At 45.2% G+C, this 13,805-nt stretch overlaps 1 protein-coding gene across 3 annotated transcripts in view; it reads right to left on the bottom strand.

Moving 5' to 3' along the window:
* Positions 1 to 13,805, bottom strand: part of TSPAN2 (tetraspanin 2) — a 39,144-nt gene that overhangs the window by 23,452 nt on the left and 1,887 nt on the right. The window lies entirely within an intron of this gene.

The following is a 13,805-nucleotide window of genomic DNA, read 5'->3' as shown; positions in this document are numbered from 1 at the left end:
CCAAGAGCAAGATGAACTCTGAGACCAGGGAGGGGGCAAGACCTACTTTTCTAAGTGGGAAGAAAACATGCCAACTTCAGAACCCGCCTACGCCTCCTGAGCGAGCAGCGCCCAGTGAGAAAGCTGTTTCAGAGGCGTCTAGACCTCTCCGGTCACTGATCATTGCACTGCACTGCCTAGGGATGGTTTTGCAGGCAATAAGGGAGACTGGTGGTTTTTTTTGTTTGTTTCTTTTCTTTCTTTTCTTTTTTTCTTTTTTTTTTTTTTTTTTTGGTTGCTATTTTGGGTTTCCATGGAAAGCAAGAAAGGAAAAAATAATTTTCTGAAAAAGCATGGTCTGTGTGCCGTGTGGCTCATGGAGAGGCTGAGTGGCTGGCGCAGGCAGTGCTGGGCAGGCTGGCGGCTGGTAGAGTCATCGCCTGCTTCCTCTCAGCCACTCTGAGGACTTTTGTGAGGCTCCGCACCAGGGCTGGAAGCCTTTTCTGCCATTGCAGGACTGTCACAAAGGCCCACCAGTGGGCTCCGGCATCCTCTTCCCCGCAAACACTCATCTCGAATTTCATTGTATCAATAAATCAATGGATAATTCCCTGCACACCTCTGGACTCAAGGCACCAGGAGAAAGTAAGCAGAGATGTCAAAAGAGCCTGCTGGTTCTGCTGACCCATACAGTTAGTGCTGGGCTGCCCTAGCCCATCCTGGACTGACACTTTAGAGGCTGCTGGCCCACAGGGAGAAGCAGATACGAGAGATGCTGGCACAGGAAGACAGAAGCTCACAAGCCAGAGAAGTAGAGGTTTAATAAGGAAAAATGGTTTCAAGGTCAGGGTCAGACCAGAGCCCTGTTTATAAGGAATCCTGCTATCTGTGGGCTATTACAAAGGGCGGGGGCTATCTGGCCGGACTCGTTTGAGGATGTTATCTTTCTTCACCCTCCTCCCACCCCCCAACCCAAAGCCCATTCCCTCCGTGGCCAGCTTCTTCAGAAGAGCAGCAGGGCCGCTGCAGGAGGAGTTGGAGAGGCCGAGTTCTACCAGCTGCGATCCAATGTGGAACGACTAAAAGTTTCCAGTACTTACAGGAAAGCACTAATTGGATAATGTGAGGGACAGCAAAAGGAACTGGGCTCAAAGGGGCTATAAAAGATTTTTCAATTTTTAAAAAGGGTAGCAAGGCATGGAAAAATATTCCAAAGAAGTCATGTTAAAACATTAACCATATTTCTCTTCGAAGGATAAAATTACAGGTGACTTTTCTCTTTTAGCTATATACTAAGTTTTCTTCATGAAGCATAGATTACTAAAGTAAGTTTAAAAGTGTGACGAAGTGGTTTATCTGATCAACCCAGAAAAGATGGTGGTGGTGGGGTTTCTTGGGCTGTGCTTTACTTTGGGAGGAAACCAGCTTTGAGGTGATTGCTGTTTCTGGTACAGGGAAGACAGCGATGGCCTTGGGAAAGCCCTGTCTTTGGGGTGTCGGGGGCTGCTGGGGACAGATGTGCTCAGCAAAGCCTCAGAGGCAGCCCTGCCCGCCCCGCCTCTGCAGCCACTCAGTGGAAAGACTTTCCAAATACAAAGCAAAAATCTATTGACAGAGGCATCAGGCCAAGGCCTGCAGCCACCAAGCAGACTGTGGAGGAGGTGACGGGTCCCAGGGACACCCTACCACGAGGCCACATTTTTGGCATCTCTGTACACAAGCTCTAATTTATAGCTGTCTGGGATCATCCTCCCAGACGGAATACATTTGTCCACTTCTGGCACAGATGTGTTTGATGCATAATGGAAAATTAAAAGAGAGGTTGCAATTTAAAGCCATGGGGCAATGAGAAGAAATCTGCACTTGCTCATCCACGTCCCCCAACCCCAAACCACATGGGTTTCCTCCTGGGCCAAGGAAACTGTGGCACAGCTGAATGTCATCACTGTGAGGGAATCCTCCTAGCACGCCGGGGCAGGGATGCTGTGGGTGTGGACCCCTTCGAGCTTGAGATTGTTGCTGATGACAGCGATCGCTGCTTTGGAAAGGCGCATCGGCAGAGACCACGTAGCCCTTTGGTCCTTTTGAACTCACCGTTCCTGCAAGGCTCTTGAAATACTCTGTGTTCACTGGACTTGGGTGGTTCTACTATATACCAGAAATTGCTTGAGAAAAAAAAAATCCATACTGACTGCAGTCTAGTCAGGAACAAAGTGAGCAAGTCTAGTGTCAGTAAGGCCCATCATTGCTCATCATCCCATATCTCATACTCTGTGTTCACTGGACTTGGGTGGTTCTACTATATACCAGAAATTGCTTGAGAAAAAAAAAATCCATACTGACTGCAGTCTAGTCAGGAACAAAGTGAGCAAGTCTAGTGTCAGTAAGGCCCATCATTGCTCATCATCCCATATCTCATACTCTGTATGAGCCTCTAGTCCTAAAGTTTCACCCTACCAGACCAACTGCCCACCCCCACTCCATGCCCCCATTCTTGCTTCTCCTTTTATTCTCAGCCCCTCTTTGCATTCAAATGGGACCCTGCACCTCAGTCACAGCGGGAACAAATAAGGATGGAGAGGCCACCCCATTGTGTCACTTTCCTCCTCGTGCCTCACCCGCCCTCTTTTCCTTCCCTGTCTTTGATGGAGTTCTGCAGTCCTGATTGCGTACCATGCCGTGCTGTGATAAACATAGGGAAGCAAGGAGGAAAAAAGCACGACTCAGTCTGACATGGAGGTTAATCCCATAAAGCAATAAATGCCATAGGATGCAGGATGTGTGCTCAGTGGAATTGCGTCACTGCCCAGGGATTAGAGCAAAGTGTGACAAATGGCCTTCAGCAGAAGTCATTCCCTTTTGACATGCATGGAAGAATGAGTTGGAAGTCACTGAGCAGGGAGGGATGGAGGCCTGAACACCAGGCAGAGGGAACTGGATAAGGGCTCCACTCCCTTCCCTAGGACACTGTGCTGGGGAGAGAGGAGTCTGGGGGAGGTCAGGGTTGGGGCTTGAAACAGGAGTTGAGGCACATGGCTTGTGGCCTCTACTAAGCTTGCTACCATTTTGGAAAGCCCATGGCAGAGCCCTGAGGGGAGGGGAGGTGGGAGCCATCATTTTGATAGGGACAGTCAGGAGCAGGAGTGCTGCCGGATGCCAGACACAGTGAGGAGCCAAAGATAACAACCTGTGGCTAAAGGCTAAGGGCTGAATGCCATGAGTGCTGAGGACCCACCTTGCCAGCCAGAGAACTTTTCTGAGGGCTGCTCTGCACCCATGGCTGTTACTGATCTCCACGCCTTTGGAACAATTACCATTAGAAATATTGTCTTTCCAGGAGTGGACTTTTCCACACAACAGCATGAATAGGACTTCAATGTTAATCATTTAATACACATCTATTGAGCATCTATTGTGAGCCAGGAGCCAAGGATTCATAGGTAAGGAAGATCCAGTTCCTTCTCCAGAGGGTCAGGGAGAAACGGATCCCCCTCTGTGGCCCAGGAGGGATTCTGACACAGCAGGTAAGAATTCCATCAGAGAACCAGCCCCTGAGAAGATGCTAGACATCATCATTTTTTTGTGTCACTGCTTCTTTTCTGAGTACCAACTGTGCATTAAGCACTCAGAGAATGTGATACAGCAGGATTTTGAAGACAGAGTGTGTGTGCCATTGAAAAAAAGAGGAGAGAAATAAAAGAGAAAAAGAAGGCAGTGAAAGGGAGAGACAGTGACATATAAATCCATGTCATTAGGGGATTACCCAGTACAATTATATTATGTTTTTTCATGGGCAAGTTATTTCAGTAGCTAACCATACTCTAGAGAGTTTGTAGGACAAAGTTGCAAATTGTTAGCATATGTCCCTGGAGACGACAGTGCGTGTTTTAAAACTAAAGCAGCAGAAGAGAGGACTACAGACCTGACCAGAAAACTTTTTTTTTTGTCTTTTTAGGGCCACACCCGCCGCATATGGAAGTTCCCAGGCTAGGGGTCAAATTGGAGTTACAGCTGCCGCCTATGCCACAGCCACAGCCACAGCCATTCAGGATCTGAGCCCAGTCTGTGACCTACACCACAGCTCACGGTAACACCGGATCCTTAATCTACTGAGCAAGGCCAGGGATTGAACCTGCGTCCTCATGGATACCAGTCAGGTTTGTTACTGCTGAGCCACAATGGGAACTCCCAGAAAACTTTTAAAGCAAAGTGGATGGTCGAAAAGTTTCCTGTAAGTAATGTCTATCTGCCAGAAACAAGTCATTTAGCATGATGCAAAGCTTGTTAATGGACTTCAATTTTATTGTACTGGATTTATTTCCACTCTACTGGGATTGCTGATGAAATGTTCTATCTTGAGGACATATTTTTTAACTTAAAAATTTTTTTTTTTCCATGAATCACAAACATGGTTCTTAGGAAGGCACTAAATTAGAGGGAGGGTGGTGCTAAGATACAGAAATGTAAAGATCACTCTGTAGGCCTGGGTCATCCATTCTGTTCAGCTCCCCCTCCCCCAACCCCTGGCTTCCAGCAGAGGGGAGCCAACCCTGATGGCAAAGAGCAAATACATGCTACTCTGTTATCTGATGACTAAACCCACCAGAAAGCCCATTTTGGGGGTAAGAAGCATCACTTAGGGAAATTCTCGGACAGCTCAGGTGTTTTACTCTAGATGGGAGAGACAGTTAATTGTCCTCAGATGCTCCAGCTAGTTTAAGTTTCTTCTCCCACTTGGGGACCCTGCTCTTGCTATTCCTTCAGCTTAGAAAGCTCTCCTCCGCTCCCCCGACCCCTGGCTCACACCCGCTCACAGCTGTCAGCTCTGATGTCACCTCTTCTAGGAAGCTTACCTTGGCCTAGCTAGGTACTTTCCTCCATGTCTCATATAACCATTTCTGTTTAAATATTTCTGTAATTAAAATTTATAAATTATAAAAATATTAAGGCCTGAGCTGTGTGAGGGCAGGAACAAGATCTATATGGCTGTGTAACAAGTACCTACCTCTCTGCCTTGCAGAGCCAGCTCCCAACAAATATCTGTTAAATGAATGAATGGAGGCCCTTCACAAAGGTACCATTTAGCTGTGCTGTTGCCTGAACTGTGTCCCCCTAGATTCATTTGTTTAAGCCCTAACCCTCAAAGTGATGGTATTTGGAGGTGGGGCCTTTGGGAGATGATTAGTTTAGATGAGCTTATGAGGGTGGGACCCCCATGATATGATTCCCTCATAAGAGAAACCAGAGCTTGCTCTCTCTCCCATGTAGGACACAGGGAGAAGGCAGCTGTCTGCAAGCCGAAGAAAACTCTCACCAAGAACCAAATTGGCTGATACCTTAATCTTGACTTTTCAGCCTTTAGAACTGTGAGAAATAAATTCCTGTTGTTGAGGCCACCCAATTCAGCTATTTTTTTTTTTTTTTTTTTTTTTTTTAGGGCAACCTGACCTAAAGCAGGCTGCCGGGAGCAATTAAGAACAACCTCCTTCAGAAGTTCCCATCATGGCGCAATGAAATGAAATGAAATGAATCTGACTAGGAACCATGAGGTTGCGGGTTCGATCCCTGGCCTTGCTCAGTGGGTTAAGGATCCGGTGTTGCCATGAGCTGTGGTGTAGGCCGGCAGCTAAAGCTCTGGTTGGACCCCTAGCCTGGGAACCTCCATGTGCCGTGGGTGTGGCCCCCAAAAGACAAAAAGACCCCCCAAAAAAGAACCTCCTTCACAGCCCTCCAAGGCAGTAGTTCACAAAGCACAAATGTCAAATTCATCTGCACCTGGGAAACACCATGCAGACACCTCAGACAGCACCATGTGATGACACTCAGCCAAACACTTCCCCGCGGAAAAACATCAGAGCAGGTAGTATCAGTTCTGTGTTTTCCTAAGCCTGTGGGGATGCATGCCATGCCTCAGACAGAGACACAAAAAAAACAAATCTCTACACCCTTAATATAATCATGGCAACACACACACACACACACACACACACACACACACACACACACTCACACACTGCACTTGAACGGAAGAATAAACAAAATAATTTCTGTATTCCTGCTCCTCCACATTATACATACCCAACTCTTTGGCAATTCTCTTCTTTGGGATGATGTCACACAAAGCAGGAAATGACACTTCAACCCTAGAGATTTCATTAAAAGCTTTTAAGCTAATACTTACTCTTGGTGGCAATTCTCATCCCAGATGGAATCATGCAATGAAAACTTACAATTCTTGATCTAACTGCAAACCATATTATGATACCATAAGGGTAATGGAGTTTTATTTTATCCTTTTAGCAGGCAGAAGTCAGAAGCACATTGGCTCTAGAAGATGATACTAACTTTCTCAAAGAGGAAAGCCAGCCCCCAAGATTTTCATCCTATTATGCAGTGAAAGCAAGGCAAGGATTCAGATGGCACTTTCTCAAATTCAAGGATTCTGTCAGAAGAAATACGAGAGCTAAATGCCATATGACATTCAGGCAACACCACCTCCAGGAAATCTGCTGTCCTTGCCTCACTTCAGGACCAGGCGAGGCAGAATTGGGAGGCAGGACTGTGGCGGTGGATGGTGAGATGGCTGTTAGTCTGGAAATGCACTGGCTGGATCCCAGTGTTTCTGAGTTCCCCTATTATTTTCCGCATAACGATTTCGTAGGAACAAGCTCATGCTAAGAAATTCCTGAAAGACTTCCTTCAGGTAAGGATATATTTTAAAATCAGTGCTTGTTTCTCTGCACTAACGGAAGGGTTCAAACCATGACAATTCAAACCATGACAGAATCAGGAGTGTTCTATTCATCTCTGGAAAGACAATCGGGTTATATATTTGTGCCAAACATTCCTTCTTTTGGTTTAGGTTGTTACAGAGTTAACTAGTGGGGATCAACTGACATTGCTAGGGTGGGGGGCAGTACAGAGGGGCTGGGTCGGGGGGTGGGATACCAAGCTCAGGGGAAGGAAACTGAGCCAGGATGAAAAGCTTGTGGTGAATGACAAAGCAGATAACTTATATATAGGTATGGAACATGTATGTATTTATTCAGTGGTTGTACATAATGGCTTTTTTTTCTAAAGAAATACAGGAAAAGGAGAGGAGAGATGGGTAAGAATTAGGAGAAAGATGATGGCTGTATATTTTTCTTCATACAGTAAAACAAATGCCACAGACTACTGGCTAAAGATTCCAGTGAGCAGATGGCTTTATCAAATGAAGATCAAGTACAACTAAACTAGGAGTTCCCTGATGGCCTAGTGGTTAAGGGCTTGGTGTTGTCACAGCTGCGACTTGTTACTGCCTTGGGACGGGTTCAATACCTGGCCCGGGGAACCTCCCTGTGCTGCAGGTGTGGCCAAAAGGAAAAAAAAAAAAAAAAAAAAAAAGGTACAACTAAACTAAAATCCAATACACCAAGTCACCAAAGTTACTTAAAGCCCATGTTTGCCTTACCTGACCTAGGGGATGAGCTCCAGGAGGACAATAATGGTCTTTTCTATGTTCCCTGGACCTCATCCTTGCAGCATCCAGCTGGCTCATACTCCAGGCTTGCTCTCTGAGTAAACACCGTCTTGAGGGCTACCCTGATTACTGTGACAGCTCATCTATGGTGAGCTTTACATAAGCAAAGATGGAACATTAAACATATTTATTTTACAGCCAAATATTTTTCAAGGTAGTTTGAGAGACGTGCTCTTGGACAGATAAACAGGATTCTTAAATATAGATCAATAATAATGATCATCAGCTGGTTTTAGGTGTTGCAGAGAGACAATAGGAGAAAAAATGTTTCAGGTAAAACTTAGGTTAGATCAGAACAAGTCAAAACACTTTGTGTATTAAAAAGTTAGCTTGAATGGAACTCAGCAGAAATAATGAAAGTCTTGTATTCTAGAGGTTTCTCCTAATAGTAATTTGACCAGAAACCATTTGGGGTCGGGAAGGCAGGAAGCCCTGGGCCATTTACAGGGGACTAAACAGATACAGCGTGGGCAAGGGGACCACATGAGCTCCCCAGATGAGTGGCAGCAGCTTCCAAGCCCCGTCTGTGCCCTGTTGGCGAGCTTTGTTGTACCTGCCCAATTCTCTCACTCTAGTTTATAAGTGACTCTTTGCCAGTCACCACTACAATGGGAAGGACAGGACCTGGCAAACACTGTGGAACATTTGCCAACTGCTCTTCTAGAAAATTTTCCTTCTTCTGAGTGTTCAGACTGAATAATGATGCTCTTGGACAGGAGAGTAACGAAAACATCCACATGTATATGCTGTGCTACCCAGGAGTTGTAGCAGATAAAACTAGGGGTTCTAGGCATCCTGGGTTTGAATCAGGCCCTGCCACTTGCTAGTCCTATGATCTTGGGCAAGTCCCTTAACCTCTCTACCCCTCAGCTTCCTCAGCTGTAAGGTGGAGATAATAATAGTGCCTCTTGAAGAGAGTAAATGAGTTCACATTACACACCAAGGACAGGGAGTGTTCAACATTTATTGTTATTATATTAGTAAACTCGCTAAGGTTACATTCAAACTGAAAACTTAATCCCACTCAGCATAGGAAATGCCACGGCCATAATTCTAATGACTTAGTCCTCTGTGGCCTTCCTCTACCAGTTCTTATTTTAGCTCTACACTCCTTCCGTGGCAGCTGGGATTCCCTTGAGGTTTCTAAACCTCTAAACTAGGTATGTCAGTGCCCCTTTCCAGAAACGATGTTCCTCTTCTCTCTTTGGTTTTAGTTTTTATAAGACCCAATAAGAGAAAAACAGGAAAAGATGACTGATGAGAGAAAGAATAACTATATTCAGGCCAGAGCAAAATAGAATTTTCTCCAATGACGTAAACGTAAATGTTCTCCATCTGTGCTGAGCAAAACTGCAGCCATTAGCCACCCATGGTTATTGGGCACTTGAGATGTGGCTAGTGTGACTTAAAAGCTGAATGCTAAATTCCTTTTAATACTAATTAAATTTGACAAGCCACATGTGGTTAGTAGCACAGCCACCATATTGGAGACTGCAGGTCTGGAATTCACATGCTCATCACAGCTACAAACTTCTCTCCTTGTCAGTCTGCAGACTTGGAGTGGTTGAGAGCCGAGACTCTGGGGCCACACACAGAAACCCAGCTCTGAGGCCCTGGACAAGGCTCTTAAATGTTCTGTACCTCTGTTTACTCATACATAACAGAGGTGACAACAGTTTTTTTTCAGAAGGTCATTGTGAGGATTAGAGAAATTTCCCAATTAAATCCAAAGAGGATGAAAAAAACCAGCCAGGGTAACCCCTATTCCTCTGTATGATGTGCCTGTCTGGTCATCCTGTGTCACAGGCCTCTCTCCCAGTTCCTTCTCCCTAATTACTTATCAAGCATGACATGATTTGTCTCAATGGTCAGTACAGTATCACTTGTTTTAGGAGAACAGCCCTGTTGTGATATTAACTGCCAGTGTTAAGGTGGGGGATGGAGGGTATGTGCTCTTTTGTCACACATGGTTGAAGACCCAAAGATACTGCACATTCTGGAATAACACAGGGAAATGCAATGGGCAATGGGCAGGTGGCCTCCTGGTAATTGTAGAAACCATCAAATCTTAATGTTAAAAAAAAAAGTCTTAAAAAATAATGGTAAAGAGGTAACTACAATTAAGAGAACTGCCACAAGGAAGCCAGGTGAGCTGGCTAAGAGGCCCTGCCCCATTTAGAAACAAGAGCCATCAGTGTGTCTTTGACCTCTTCAGGCCACATCTAAACCAGTCATTCTCAAAGTGTGTTCCCTGGACCAGCAGCATCAACATCATCTGGGGACTTCTTAGAAATGCAGACTTATGAATCAGAATATACATTTGAACAAGATTCCTGGGTGACTGTATGCACATTAAGGTTCGAGAAGCACTGATCACCAAAGGTTTCCCTATTTCTACACACCAGCCTCCCCTTGGTAGGACAGAAGCAGGGCAGGGAACAAATAAACAGCTCCCACACTAGGGGCTGTTGGCAGGAGGGGTGCTAGAAACTGCTGAAGCTCCTCCCGGTGCCTGGGGTGGAAGAAGGGGGATACCAGCACAGCATGCTCCATCCCAAAGGAGCAAAGACATTAGAGAGACCATCAACTACAATCAAAAGCACCATAGAACACCAGATAAAGGCCTCTTCTCGAGTGCCTCAAGATCAAGGACGTGGTCATTCTTTTTTTGGCTGTGCTTGCGGCGTGAACATGTGGAAGTTCCCAGGCCAGGGCTCGAACCTGAGCCACATCAGTGACAATGCCAAATCCTTAACATATAGCTTACCAGGGAACTCCTCAAGGACTGTGACTTAACCATTTTTGAATGCCTCGCATGTGGCAGGGTGCTGAGCACATAGCAGGTGGTCAGCACATGTTTGCAAAGTGACTCACTGCAGAGGAAGGAATCTCTCCTTTTGACTCCACGCCTTTGATAAACTACAAGAATCTTGCCACTCTGCTTGGCTGGTTGGACTTAGAACACCTGTTTCCCACTTCCTACCTTTACAAATCTCTTGAATTCTGGATTCTGCTTTCCTACTTGTATTCTAGGGTTTAAATATGACTACCACTAATATGTTATTATTTACTATGCACATGTAATTACTGTACACACACTTACTACTTTACATACATTTACTCATTTTATCTGCACCAAGATTATAGCTCCATGTTGGTACCTGCTTATATCCATTATATAGATGAAAAAAAATGGAGGCTCAAAGAGGTTAAACAGCTTACTAACCAAGCTCGCCTAGTTAGTAATCAGTTCAGCCAGGAACTCAGGCAGTGCAATGCCAGTATCCACCTTCCATGCTTTGAATTTGTGGATATGAATTACCACACTGCCTAGACCTGGCTGAGGTCTACCAGACTCCCGGAACAATAGCTCTGGATTCTGCAGACTGGCCCCCATCATATAGCCTGTGCCCCTCCCAGCACCACTGGGCCTCTCTCGTCCACAATAGGGGAAGCTGGCCACTGCTGTCTCCCTGTTGACAGGAATCAGACATGGGGACTATCCTACAACAGGGCCAAGGAAATCCCTGTCTGCCTTCTGGGGTAGTTGAGCTTTTGGGTGGACCCCAAAGAATACTTTCTTCAGATATTTTTTTTTTCAGCTAGTCTTTCTGACATGTGGTAGCTCCGAAGTCACTGTTTGAAATAAGTTTGGGAATGAGGAGGAGGCAACCTCTGTAGGCTTCAGTAGAGTCAAACATCTTTCACTCCCAAGCCTACGAGACACAGTCTTTCCTAAAAGCACCTGTCAGGCATCACCAAGGGAAACCCCAAAGCTGCATTAATAATGTTGAGAAGGAAAGGAGAGCAGCTTCAAGCAAACCATATATGGCATCTGACTTTCGACAATGAATGGTTCTGCTTCCTGTTGGTGGGCAACCCTTAGCCGCTCATACGGCACAATGATAGGAAAACGCTGAGCATACAACAGTGAACCAAGAAATAAACAGCGCCAGTTTTTTTTTTTTTTTTTCTTTTCTTTAAACCAACATATGTGGCTTAGTGGATTGTGGTGTTTTATTTATATTGCTATGCAACGAAGGGAAAAAAAATAAAGGTGATTTCAGTGAAAGGCATGGGACTATGCCATGCTATCTGATTGTAGTGTCTGAGTTTAGAAATGACAGATGTTGGAGGGGTTTCATATTAGGCATCAACCATGATAACAGAAATTAATTTAATGGGGCTTGGGGCTGGGCTTTACTTTTGTTTTGTTAAAATTCAGTGGTGAATATAGTCAGCAGCCCTGGGCCAGGGAGTGCTGTGCTGGCTCCGGCAGGATCTAGTTGAATGTTTATAAAATCAGAACAGCTGAGGGAAACTTCAACCAAGCTGCCAGAAGGAGGTTGCAAATCAATTTGTCAAATTGCAGATCACAAAACATACCCCGGCCCCGCCTGTGTCTGCCTTCTGGTGAGTTCCTGACAGGAAAGGAAGTGCTGTCACCCAGGGGACCTCATACCTCAGAAGGACAGGCACACAAGCATCTAAGAGTGTGTGTAAATATTACTCTAGAAGTCACAGCTAACACCTATCCTTCCAGGAAAACTGTCCCCTGCCCTCTGCCTCTTCCTCAAACTTCCCACAAACCCCTCCAACCAGGAAACAACAACTTCAGAAACTAGGGTTGGGCTTTTCTGGAATCAGGTTCCCTTGGTTACAGTGAAGGTAGGTACCTAGACAATTTATCCCAATCGCTTTCCTCTAAATCATAAGCAACCTGTTTTGGGTCACCCCTTTCCCTTTGGTTGTACCCACACAGACACGGGGGAGCTCCCTGTGACTGTTGCTGATCCCTGGTCCCCACAACACATGGAACTGGGGGTGAGGAAGGCCCCATGTTCCCCTCCTGGGCCTCTCTGTGCAAAGAACAAATTGACATGTAATGAGCAGGAAGAGATAGTCTCAGGCCTCTGATAAAGCTGACAACTATCTGTGCCAATTGAGAAGGGCCTCTGGGTCAAGTTCCTGAATTCTTTCTATGGATATTTATGGAGTGCCTTCTATGTGCTGGGTACTATTCTAGGTACTAGAGATATATCCATGAAAAAGATAGAAAAAAATGCCTGCTCGAGTATTCTAAGTTCTAGTGGGGAAAATCCACAAGGGCAAACTGAGAAGCTAATGTGTAATTATTCTAAAATGAAGACAAGCTGCAAGTCACTTGGCAAACATATACACTATTCCTCGCTACCAAGGGACTCTGGGGAAAGAGGGATTTCATTAAACGCTTTCTTTGTGCCAAGCACTTAATAATAAACACGATAATTTAAAAAATGTGAGCACTTAGTATATACTAGCTCATAGGAAGGTGAAGTCACATACTTTATATATTTCCTTTTAATCCTCTCAACAACTCTATTACCCCAACTGTTTGGCTAAGAAAAGAGCCAGAAGTAAGAATAACTTGCTCAAGCACACTCTGCTTAGGATCTTTGCACTTGGGCCTGATCCCTTTGTCAGCCATCGGTCACACTCACCCTTGCTCTGCTCCTCTGCAGGTGAGTGGTATGTCACCCCCTCACCCTTGTCCACCTCCATTCTACCCATCCTTCGAGCTTCAGCTTAAACATCCCCTTCTTCAGGAGAACTGTCCTAACTCCTTACCATTGCTGCGACCCTTTCTCCGAATGCCTTAATTGGATCAGATACATAAAAAGTCACATCTAACCCCAGTGGCTAACATATGGTAGGCACTCAAATATTGCTTTGTCCTACTTCCTTCCTTCCTGTGTTTAGGGTCAGAAGTGTCAAATTTGTCACTTGATTATATACTGTATAATTTGTTTGTTGTTGTTCTATATGTATTGGTCTTATTTCCTCAACTAGATTGGCAGCTTAGGGAACCGTAGTTTTTGTTTATAAATTATATATATTTATTTATATTTATATATGTATCAATTTTTTTCTTTTGGCCACACCTACAGCATATAGAAGTTCCTGAGCTAGGGATCAAATCTGAGCTGCAGCTGTAACCTCCACCACAGCTGCTGCAATGCCAGATCCTTAACCCACTGCGTTGGGCCAGGGGTTGAACCCACACCATTGCAGAGACAACACGGGATTCTTGACCTGCTCTGCCACAGCGGGAACTCCTGTATCAGTTATTTTTATAATTCTTATTTAATGATTGTTTAACAGAATGGTTCTCAAAATTGAGCATGCATCAGCATTTCCTGGGTTTGTTTAAATAGATGGCTAGTTCCCTCCTCCAGAATTTCTGATTCAGCAGGCCTGTGATGGGGCTGAGAATGTGCATCTCTGACAAGTTCCTGGGGAGGTGCTGATGCTGCTGGCCCAGGAC

The sequence above is a fragment of the Sus scrofa genome, chromosome 4, assembly GCF_054392235.1.
Source record: "Sus scrofa isolate SSC_HxYL_T2T_F1_AM1 chromosome 4, Sscrofa_HxYL_maternal_Yorkshire_Landrace_v2.0, whole genome shotgun sequence".
Lineage (NCBI taxonomy): Eukaryota > Metazoa > Chordata > Mammalia > Artiodactyla > Suidae > Sus > Sus scrofa.
This window is presented reverse-complemented; position numbering and strand designations above follow the sequence as displayed.